The sequence below is a fragment of the Lissotriton helveticus genome, chromosome 1_1 (genome assembly GCF_964261635.1).
Source record: "Lissotriton helveticus chromosome 1_1, aLisHel1.1, whole genome shotgun sequence".
Lineage (NCBI taxonomy): Eukaryota > Metazoa > Chordata > Amphibia > Caudata > Salamandridae > Lissotriton > Lissotriton helveticus.
The window spans coordinates 909,481,375-909,492,115 of NC_136057.1; positions in this window are offsets into that span (position 1 = coordinate 909,481,375).

Genomic DNA, 10,741 nt, shown 5'->3' on the forward strand with positions numbered 1-10,741 from the left:
ACTAGGGAATGCCATTGGAGTGGGTGCGCTAAAAAACTTTAAAAATATAGAAATAGACAATATGCAGAGAACACTAAAACTCACATTGGCTGCACTGGCAACTGAAATAATGTAGGTCTTGCAAAACCCTAAAACTCTTCACCCTTCTACCTTTTGCTTCTCTCTCCTCTCCTTTTTTCATATAAGGATGCTTTCAAATAGAATAATGTTAACACGCGATTGAATGGATTTATTAAATATATCTGAAAGACATATATATCGCAAAACCATGTACTAATGACAAGGTTTTAGACAGATAGTTGTATCCTGAACTAATGTCAATAAAAATCTAAACTTCAGCAACATCAGACATGTTTTATCTTGTAACCTGGCTATGTAAATGTACATTCTTGTGCCCGTAACACACAATACTGGATGTTTTAAGAATTTAAAATATGTTTTGATCCTTTTAGATATCCGGCTGTATAATATTTGTCCTGATGAAGACACAAATACGTGTCGAAACGCGTCGACTAACAGCCCTCCCAATAGAATCTGGGATGATCATATTTGTAATCCTGCATTTTTATCAGAACAAATGTCCCTTTTAAAAAACTGATCTGGAAAAAAAAGAGAAAACGTTTTTTATTGTATCATGTGTATCTAATGCATTAGTTGTGTATGCCTATATGTATTTGATTAATTGTTTTATCAATATAATTACATTTTTATATACCAGTAAAGTCTATTATTTTGTGTGTTGGCTTATATATACTGTATTCATTGAATAGCCTTTGGTTGCTCTTGTATAATTTTAGGCCTGGGTATATACCTTTGTATTGAACTTTTTCCCTGACCCAGGATTCTTATCCTTACCAGGGGTCCCTGATACACTACATAACCCACTGTATGATTCACCGGGAAACCCTTGCTGTTCGAAACATGGCCATTGAACTAGAGGATGTGCTGAATTCTGTTTTAAAAATCGTACATTCCATAAAGACCCATCCCACAAGAGCTAGTCCATTTACAATTTCATGAGCAGAAATATGAGCGGAGCATCCTGGGGGAAAAGTGCAGACACATCTTTGAATTAAGGAATGAAATACGGCAGTTTCTTCTGTGTTTGGACCCCTGCAAAGCAAAACTATGCAATTCCTGCCGGCTTGTGCTTTTAGCATTCCTTGCTGACATTTGGGAAATTAAATTCTCTGACTTGGTCTCTGCAAGGAGCGGAAATCACTTCTTTTACCATGAATAAAATAACTGCATTCAAGAACCTGGAATTATGGAGAATAGTTAAAGATGGCCTGTTTGATCCATTTCCATGTATAGCAGATGCGAGGAGACTGAATATGAACTTCAAGAGAAACGATCAAAATTCTCTTGCCTTTCAGCTCGTCGTGCGAGATTGGGTTCTCAGCACTTGCGGCATAAAAGACTAAGTACCATTCAAGACTTGATATGGAGCACAATCTGAGGATGGCAGTAGCAGAATCCATCCAGATAGTCTGTGGCGAAAAACAGGCACACCTTCATTCATTTTGGTGGTGTTCTTATCAATCCATGTCAAATTAGGTGTTGTGTATAACAAAGTTTTCTATTAAAAAAGATTTCCGCACATTTTATCTTGGAACATTGTGTTAACTGTGTAATAAGCCTGTCATTTAACCACACCCACTCACAAACCTGCACTTTACGAAACCGTGTATTTAACATTTGCCTGATATGGCCTGGGATATGCGAATGGCGTCGATTATGTACTGTACAAGGTTCCAGAAATTTCTGTCAGGTGGTGGGTAGGCACAGACATCAAAAATAATTCAGCGGGGGAGCCTCAAGCTTACAAAGTTTGGAATCCTCTGCTCTAGGCACATGCATTGGCTACAACAATTAACAGTTTATCAGTAAATAAGTAGTCAAGCGGGGCGTGAGGTGATCCAAATGTTCGGATATAATTTAAGATATGGGTGCAGCTGCCTACTCATGAGGAATGGGTGTGGCTTGAGCTACATCATCTTTCATCAGCATTCAAAGCACTCCAAGTTTACTTTTGTGCATACTCTAGGTGGGAAACAAGAATTCTTGTACAGTGGTTCTCAAAGCAAAGAGAAAATGTTAGGGTTCTCCTGCAGTATCAAATTAAGGGTAGAAATTGTAAATAGTATAATGCAGAGCACAGAACTGCCAACTAGTGTCCGCTACTCAAAATATATTATTGCCAATTATCAGCAAGAGGGCGACTTGTATTGAGAATTTCAGGGCACTACATGGCCTCAGAAAAATAAAAGATTGAACATGTGGGAGCACAGGAGCAAATAAAAATGCAAAATTAAGTCCCAGGTAAGTGTGTGGTATAAGAAATGGGCATGCAAAGCCATGGTTCCAACAAAATATTGTGAAGATGAGAAACTTTTCAACGCTGGTCTCCTTCACAAAACGGCATGCAGGTGCAATATCTCAACAAAATTTGGCGTTGCAAGGTTTTACAAGCAAAACCATGTCACCCACTTTAAACATTACTGTACTGGCAACTTCAATGTCACATGCCCCTAGCTAGTTTTTACAGCAAAGGCATGGATGAGAGGGTATAAGTGAATTTTTTTAAAGCAGTAGACTTTCGATCTAGATCATAAAAAAATATATAAGCAAATGCAGGATCCTATGGTCACTACACTATGTTCAAACTGAACTGCAACATAACCATCTACTAAAAGACAGGCCACCAAATTATATTTGCTTACAAAACGGCACCCTGTGCCTAACCACTAACCCCGAATATGTTAGGGCGGGAGTTAGAAAAGCAAACTAACCCAGTCCTAATAAAAGGAATTTTATTCTACTCTATTCGGATTTATACACATGGCTACCAGAAGGATTCTCAGTGCTAGCATCCAAAACACTGACATCAGGGGATCTTTATCAGATGAAGACTAAACTACATAGAGCCATGCTTTTAGGTGCTTCATAAAAGTAAGTTAATTCACCATCAGACGCAGCCTAATGGTCATAGAATTACGGTCGGGAAACTAGATAAGAGAAAGAGCGCCCATCACATCTTGCATACTTGAGGTACTTTCATGAGTCGTGCATTTGTTGACCTCCGGGCCCTACTTGGAATGCAAGGCAACCCAAAAGACCTGTAACGAAGGAGGACCTTAAGCATGAAGTCATCTATCTGCCATACATAGAGCCTTAAACTTCACCCACGGATAAATGGCAAGCCAGTGAAGAGTAACCAGGGCATTCTTATCAGAAAGGGGTCCTGGAATGTTAAGCACAGCCGCATTTTGAACAACTTGTAACCTTCTGGTCACATATCAAGGTGCCCCCACGTTTAGGGCATTCCCATAGTCCAGACGTGAAAGTATCAAGGTCTGTACAATACCCCCTAACTCTCTCCACCCCCGAAGAGTTTGGGTGGCTTTAAAAATGCAGCTATTTTCTACATTTCAGTGCACTTTGCTACAATGTTTTTGCATATAACTTGGGATAACCCAATATTTTGCAAAGTGCACAATGCAGACACTAAAACGTAGTGCGTAGGAAGATGGCCGCCAGGTAGGAGCTCTTGGTAAGAGCTCCGAGTGCTGGAGATCCCAATTTGGACTATATCTCCGCTAGCACCCAGCTGCATCCCCCAGCATCCTTTGCAAAGCAATTACAAGTAACTGGAGTACGAGTAACTGGATTTAAAGGAACTTTAAGCTTCTTACCAGTCTGACGGAGGACGAAGCCTGCGGATGATCCCCGTCCTGCCCGGGGGCGACACATCGCGGGAGAAGACTGAGACACCCCCTCCTTCCTCATCGGACCCTGGGCCCCCCCTGGCCTGAGACGAAGGACGTCGACTCGGATGATTGCTGCCTGGATCCCGCGGCGGATGACGGATGCACGTTGTGGTTGCCCGTGACTGCCTGCAAGAAGAGCTGGCTGGCGGTGCATCGGAGGTGTCCGACCCACCGGCGAACACTGCTGCCGGTAACGGTCTGACCATCAGAGGCATCCGGTACGCCTGTGGGTGCCACCACCGGCAACGGCGGCAGAAGTGGGTTGACTGCCACGGAGGCGCCGAACGATCCCGGAGGTAGGCTTGAAAGACGACACAGGGTCCAGGAGTTGAACGGAGGCGTGTTGGCGCTGCCACAGGAGCAGCTGAGTGGAGCCCTGAGACGCGCGGGACCCGGAGGAACAGCGACGCATAACAGGAGCCTGCACTGCCTGCGACAGGAGTCGGAGGTGGGGCGCCGCCGCCCAGAGAGCAGCAGGAATGGAGCCATGAGGCGGTCGGGATAATGGGAGACAACGGAAAACGGTCCGACCAGAGCCTGCCCCGTCTGCACAGGGAACTGAGGTGACGGTAGTGTTTGCGCTACTGACGGAGGAGTTGGCGGTCTCCTGAGCCCTGAGGCAGACGGGAAAACACACGCCGCGCACACACATCAACCTGCCAGAAGGTGGTGCAGTAGCGGTGTGCGTTCTTTCCTTATGTCTAGAACAGATAAAGGCTTCACTTTGCACCACTTCGCTGGCAACATCTTGGGTCCGGATGGGCAGAACTACAAGAAGGTATTTATCGACCCTGCACACATTTCCTTTTTTCCTTTGTTCCTTTATTCAAAATGGCTGTGGCCATAAAACAGTAGTAATAAATCGCCTCCTGCATCCAAGAGGCCCACGAGGCTCCCAGGTCTGACTCCCCCACACAAGACCAAATTACAGATAAGACTCCCTCCAAGCAAGAGAGGATCTGGGCTTGCTCAAACAAACTAGAATCTGACTGCCCTTCCCTGTGCCTAAAGCAACAGCAACTAACTGGACTGCCGTAGCTATCTCCCCTACTTTGTCGGCCATTCTGGAGTGGTCTGACCCTCTCTCTCCTTGGTGGCCATCATGGACTTGTCTTTCACAATATATGACCATACCCTAAGAACTGGCCTCCTTAGGCTAATCTCAAGTACCGAGTGTCTGCAGTTTATTGCAGTATTATACCTCTACGTGTACTTAATGCACTGACTAATATCTCATTTATTTCTGGCTGCTCACTAGGGTCATTGTTGACTCATGCTGCTTTTGTTTGCAAATGTATTCTGTATATATACTTTGGCCCGGTATATCATTAATATTATACTTCTATGTGTATATTACACCCTTCGCACTTTCAATCTAGTATTGCACCGATAGCTACCTCATATTTCTATATCTCCATATCTCTTCACTCTGCACACCTGTATCTTGTTCTAGTGTATCACTAGTATTACACTTCTAGACTGTTCACTGTTATAAGCTGCACCCTTTTTCCTCTATTTCTGTATTGCACCGACTGCTACCTCATACTTTTATTATTACTATTTTTATGTTTATTTTATTTCCCTATATATCTTTGTCTCTTTTTCTTTGTTGTAAGCTGAACCCATTCCACTCTTCTCCTTGGACTGCACCAATTACCACCTCCTATATTCTGTTATTGTTGTATTTTGATTCTGATTATTGTATTTTGATTTTGACTATGTTTATATCGACTGCTCAATAGTATCACGTTTGGCTCCATGTAACGTACTGTTTGCATATGTTTTCTTTTGCACACGTGTACCACTTTAGTTCATCCTCGCCATCCTAACATGGATCCCATCGGCGAGCACACATAAAATAAACTACCCACCCACACTCACCAAAAAAGCCGCTAAACGCTATAAACACAACTTCCTGAGATCTCACCCTGAAACACCCTTTGCCGACACCTACTTCTCACCGGTCAATGGATCCCTGAACACTGACATCTTCCACACCACACGCAGAGCTCAATGGAGAAAAACGTTCCACACCTTACTCACAGTCTCCACCACCAGAAAATCCGCTCATGGCCTAACTCTCTCCATCACACCTTCACTACTCTTCCCAGGTAGAGCCACCATTACTATTTACAATAACGGGATGGTCCTATCTCAAGCCACAGACAGGAACTTGGAACTACTAGACAACCTGTTCCCCACTTTCACAGATCACCTCTCCAACCCGCGGTCAGACATTCACATTTCCCTCAGTTCCACCACTCCTGACCCCATAGCTCCCACCACACACAACACTTCTAACCTAGCACAGCACCAGGTAGCTGCTACACACTCTGCATTCAATGACACCAACCACCCCAGACTTCTCAGCTCCCACCCATAACACCTCTCTCCCAGTTCAGCACCAGGTAACAATCACTCACGCCTCAAACACAGACACAGTTCCTTCCAACTCACAACACTCACACCCCCACCCCTCCTTCCGGACCTAGGACCTCCACACATACCATTAACACGCCTCTCTCCCAGAACATCACAGCCAACATTAACACAGCTAACCTAGTTCCGCACCAAAATGACACGCACAAAGACAAATCCCACCCTCTATCCCCCCCATGCTCAGCCCCCACCCCCCTCTAACTACGCAGAACACATCTCTTCTCTTATTCTAACTCCCCCCCCCCCCTCACAACAGGACCATCCCCAATACCATTTCCCCACCCACTCTCAGCCCCCATTATCCTTCCTGCATCCCCAGCTCCACTAACATACACCCATCCTCCACTTTGATCTCTCCGCCTACCAACAACGCCCACACTCACGACCACACTCATACCACCAACCTCCTACCCACCTCATCCACACCCAACACACCCATACACTCTCCCCCTCCTAATACCATCTCGTACACTAACATAACGGAGTCCTGCACCAACATCAGCCCACTACACCGCCTGCACGACAACTCCTTGGTCAGTCAGCCACCCTCGACCTCCACCCCCACCTCCATCACTCACCCCACATTGGACTTGATTATGGCCACCCTCATCCAAATCAAAGGAGACATACACAGCATCAAAGATCTACTCTCCACACACCCCATACACCCCTCACTCACCTCCACCTCCACCCCAAAGATGTCCCCTACCCTACCGGCTGACACTCTCACTCAGCACTCCAGACCTCAATGCCTGTTCGTAATCGCTACAACCGCCCCCATCGCCCCTGCAACCCTTCACCCACCTCCACCTCCCCTCCCAACGAGTCCCCCACCTCTTCGGGTAACTCTCTCACTCGACACTCCCCACACTGGACTTCAATCCCTGCCAGCAATCGCAACAACCGCCCTCGTCGCCCCTGCAATGCTCTTTCGGACCTCGACACACTCACTCTCCTACGTGAGTATGACCCAACCCCCCAAAACAACACATCCACCACACACCTCACCATTCCTACGATACACTCAAATGCCCTTAGACCCCCCTCACTAAACAGCAGAACCTCCAACCCCAATAACCTTAGAAAAGTCCCTCTCTCTCTTGAACCCTCTACCGCCCCCAACACACCCCGTCTCAAATGCACTCTCCTCAACTGCAGATCGGCCTCGAAACATTCCGCCGCCATCGCTGATCTCCTCTTATCGCTGGACCTTGACCTAATCATTCTGACTGAAACATGGCTAACTGAAGCCTCATCACCTATAATGGACATTCTGGTTCCACCTAATTACCACATAATTAGACTGGACAGGCCAGGCAAAATAGGTGGTTGAATCGCATGCATCCACAGGAACAACCTCTCCGTTCTGAAAGGCAAGTCCACCTCTATAACATCCACAACATCCTTTGAATACATTTGCCTAGACATTATCAGTGGGGACAAACCGATATGCTCTCTACACTGCATTTACCACCCACCCAGAGACAACCTCACCTTTTCTCAACAATCATGGATTTGATCTCAACCAACTCCGGACGCCAGCTCACCCAAATATACCTTGGCGACTTCAACATCCACGGGAACGATCACAATGACGCAGTGGTAAAGTCTTAAAAGTTTCCTCAATGCCCTTGACCTCACCCAAATATGCAACAGCCCGACCCACGAGAAAGGCTCCACCCTCGACCTTATCTCCAAAGAGGACTCTATCCAACTAGAGTCTATCCAACCTTGTGACTGGTCAGATCACCATATTGTCACAGTCTTCATCAATGCAAAAGTTAAATCCAACCCAGCTCAATCCTCCAAGCCCAAAGTCTGGAAAAGAGACCTGAAAAAACTCAACCCAAGCTCTCTGTCTCCTAACAGCTGCAATCTCCTACCACCGCCCGGCGTGGAGGACGTTCAATCATTGACTGACCACTACCTCAATGCTATGTCCACAATAATAAATGAGGCGGCACCTATGCAGTTAAAAAGAGCCTCAACTAAAATGTCCAACCCATGGTATGACGGAAGTCTCAATGAGGACAGACGCGACATGCGAATGGCAGAACGCACCTGGAGATCAGCTCCCTCTGCAATGCACCTAAAAACTCTGAAGAAAAAGAGAAACGCCTATTTCAGGAAAATAAAACGCTCAAAACTAGACTTCAGCCTCCAGCTTGACCAAGCAAAAAACCGTCCGAGAAAACTGTTTGAGCTAATCAAAACACAATCCAAGGAACAACCCCAACCACTCAGCACTGTGCGCGAAGCTCCCTCCTGTGAAGACTTCTCCGCTTTCTTTATCCAAAAAACTGACAACATAAAGAGCGATCTCCTCGCGGACGCAAGCCTCTATTCCAAACCTCACTGCATAGCACCCATTGAACCAAAAAACAATGCTACATGGTCAGGGTGGTGTGGAGTGCAAAAAAACGATGGATTTAGGCCCAGATCATTGTACTGGGGTGAATGTATGACATTGTTCTACATTCTGTCCATCAACTGTGTTTTTTTGCAATTTTCACCCTAAGTGTGCTGGGTATGCTCAGACGCGAGTCCCAGGCTCTCCACACCACGGGAGTCAAGCTATCCAGGCTGATAGCCAGAAACCGGTCCTTGGATGCTTGATTCCGGTCTGGGAAAGACATGGCTTGGTAGTTCGGACTGGACTGTTCCCATGAAGCACAGGGTCAGAGCTGATTTGCATATAGCCAGTGTCTAACCCAGGGTGGTGTGGAGTGCAAAAAAACGATGGATTTAGGCCCAGATCATTGTACTGGGATTAATGTATGACATTGTTCTACATTCTGTCCATCAACTGTTTTTTGCAACATGGTCATCCTTTGGCACATACTCTGAAGAGGAAATTGGCAAACTGCTCAGCACCTTGAAACCATCCAATCACCTAACAGATCCCCTTCCTGCTAACGCTGTAAAAGACTTTGCCCCTTTGCTTCTCCCACTCTGGACTAGAATTATCAACGGCTCACTTCAACAAGGAACCATACCAGACTCCCTCAAAGTTGGACAAGTCACACCCTTACTAAAGAAACCTACAGCCGACCCCTCTGATCTGAACAATTATCGTCCCATCACTAATATCCCCACTCTCGCCAAACTGCTGGAAAAATGCGTACAACTACAATTGACTAAACACATTGAACAATTTGATCTCCTCAATCCTCATCAATCAGGTTTCCGAGCAGGACACAGTACAGAAACTGCTGACTCACATAATTGACGACGCACTTCAAATGCTAGACCAAAACGACACCTGCCTCCTCATCCTTCTTGATCTCTCTTCAGCATTCGACACCGTTAAACATGAGAACTTACTCGAACTATTAAGCACTAGAATGGGATTATCTGGAACTGTTCTCAAGTGGTTCACTTCCTTTCTTCACAACAGATCGCAGAAGTTCAAGAGCAACAATCTGATGTCATCGCCAATACCGGTAACGCTGGGCGTCCCCCAAGGATCCTCACTATCCCCAACTTTGTTCAACTTAGTGATGGAACCTCTCACACCTTGCTACAAGCATCCAACTTACACTTTCACATGTACGCCGATGACACCCAACTATATCTCAAATTACAATCCCCCAAAGACATTCTGCTCCTGAACTCAACGATCAGAAGCACCCAATCCTAGCCGGCCGATAATCATCTCAAACTCAACGCTCTGAAAACAGAGTTCCTTCTGATATCTCCTCCAGCGAAGATCTCCACCACTCAAAGTTGGCTTAAATACCGTACTCCACTCAATGTCCAACCCACCATCGTGGATTCAGCAAAATCTCTAGGCATAACCCTCGACACCAATCTCAACATGCAGCAACACATCAACAAGGCTACTAAGGGAGCGAATTTCCAAATCAATACCCTGAGGAAACTTAAAGCATTCCTCCCAGCCAATGACTTCCAAACCGCAGTACAAGCACTAGTCATCCCTCGAATGGAATATGGCAGCGTCGCCCTCTGCGGACTCCCGCTAACTACTACCGCACCTCTAAGAGCTTCTCTAAACGCTGCAGCGAGGCTCATAACTGGGTCAAAAAAAGCACTCTCATATTACCCCTGACTTGAAATCCCTGAACTGGCTGCCTTTTGAAGCCAGAATACTTCTGAAAATCGCCTGCATGACACACAAGGCGATACACCTGAACTCTCCTGGCTACCTCAGAAGTTGACAATTTCTGGCGGCGCTAGAAAAACTAGAGGCACAAACAATCTTCTGCTCAAACCTCGTTGATTCCGGAAGGAAAAAACATGAACGCTCCTTCTCAGGAATGGCACCCAGAATCTGGAACTCACTCCCCCCCGAAACTAGGCTCATCTCGTCCACTACACTATTTAAGAGAGAAGTAAAAGCTATCCTCATGGCAAAATACACCTGAACTGTTAAGTAGGTCACCTTAAGAATAGGCACCGATCTGTATTATTTGTTTGACCCCGTTGCACATTTGCATTATTTGTATTAGTGATTCACTGATTTACGTGTTTGGCTTGCCCTCATTTATTTGTACTGTATGCTCCCCTGACTT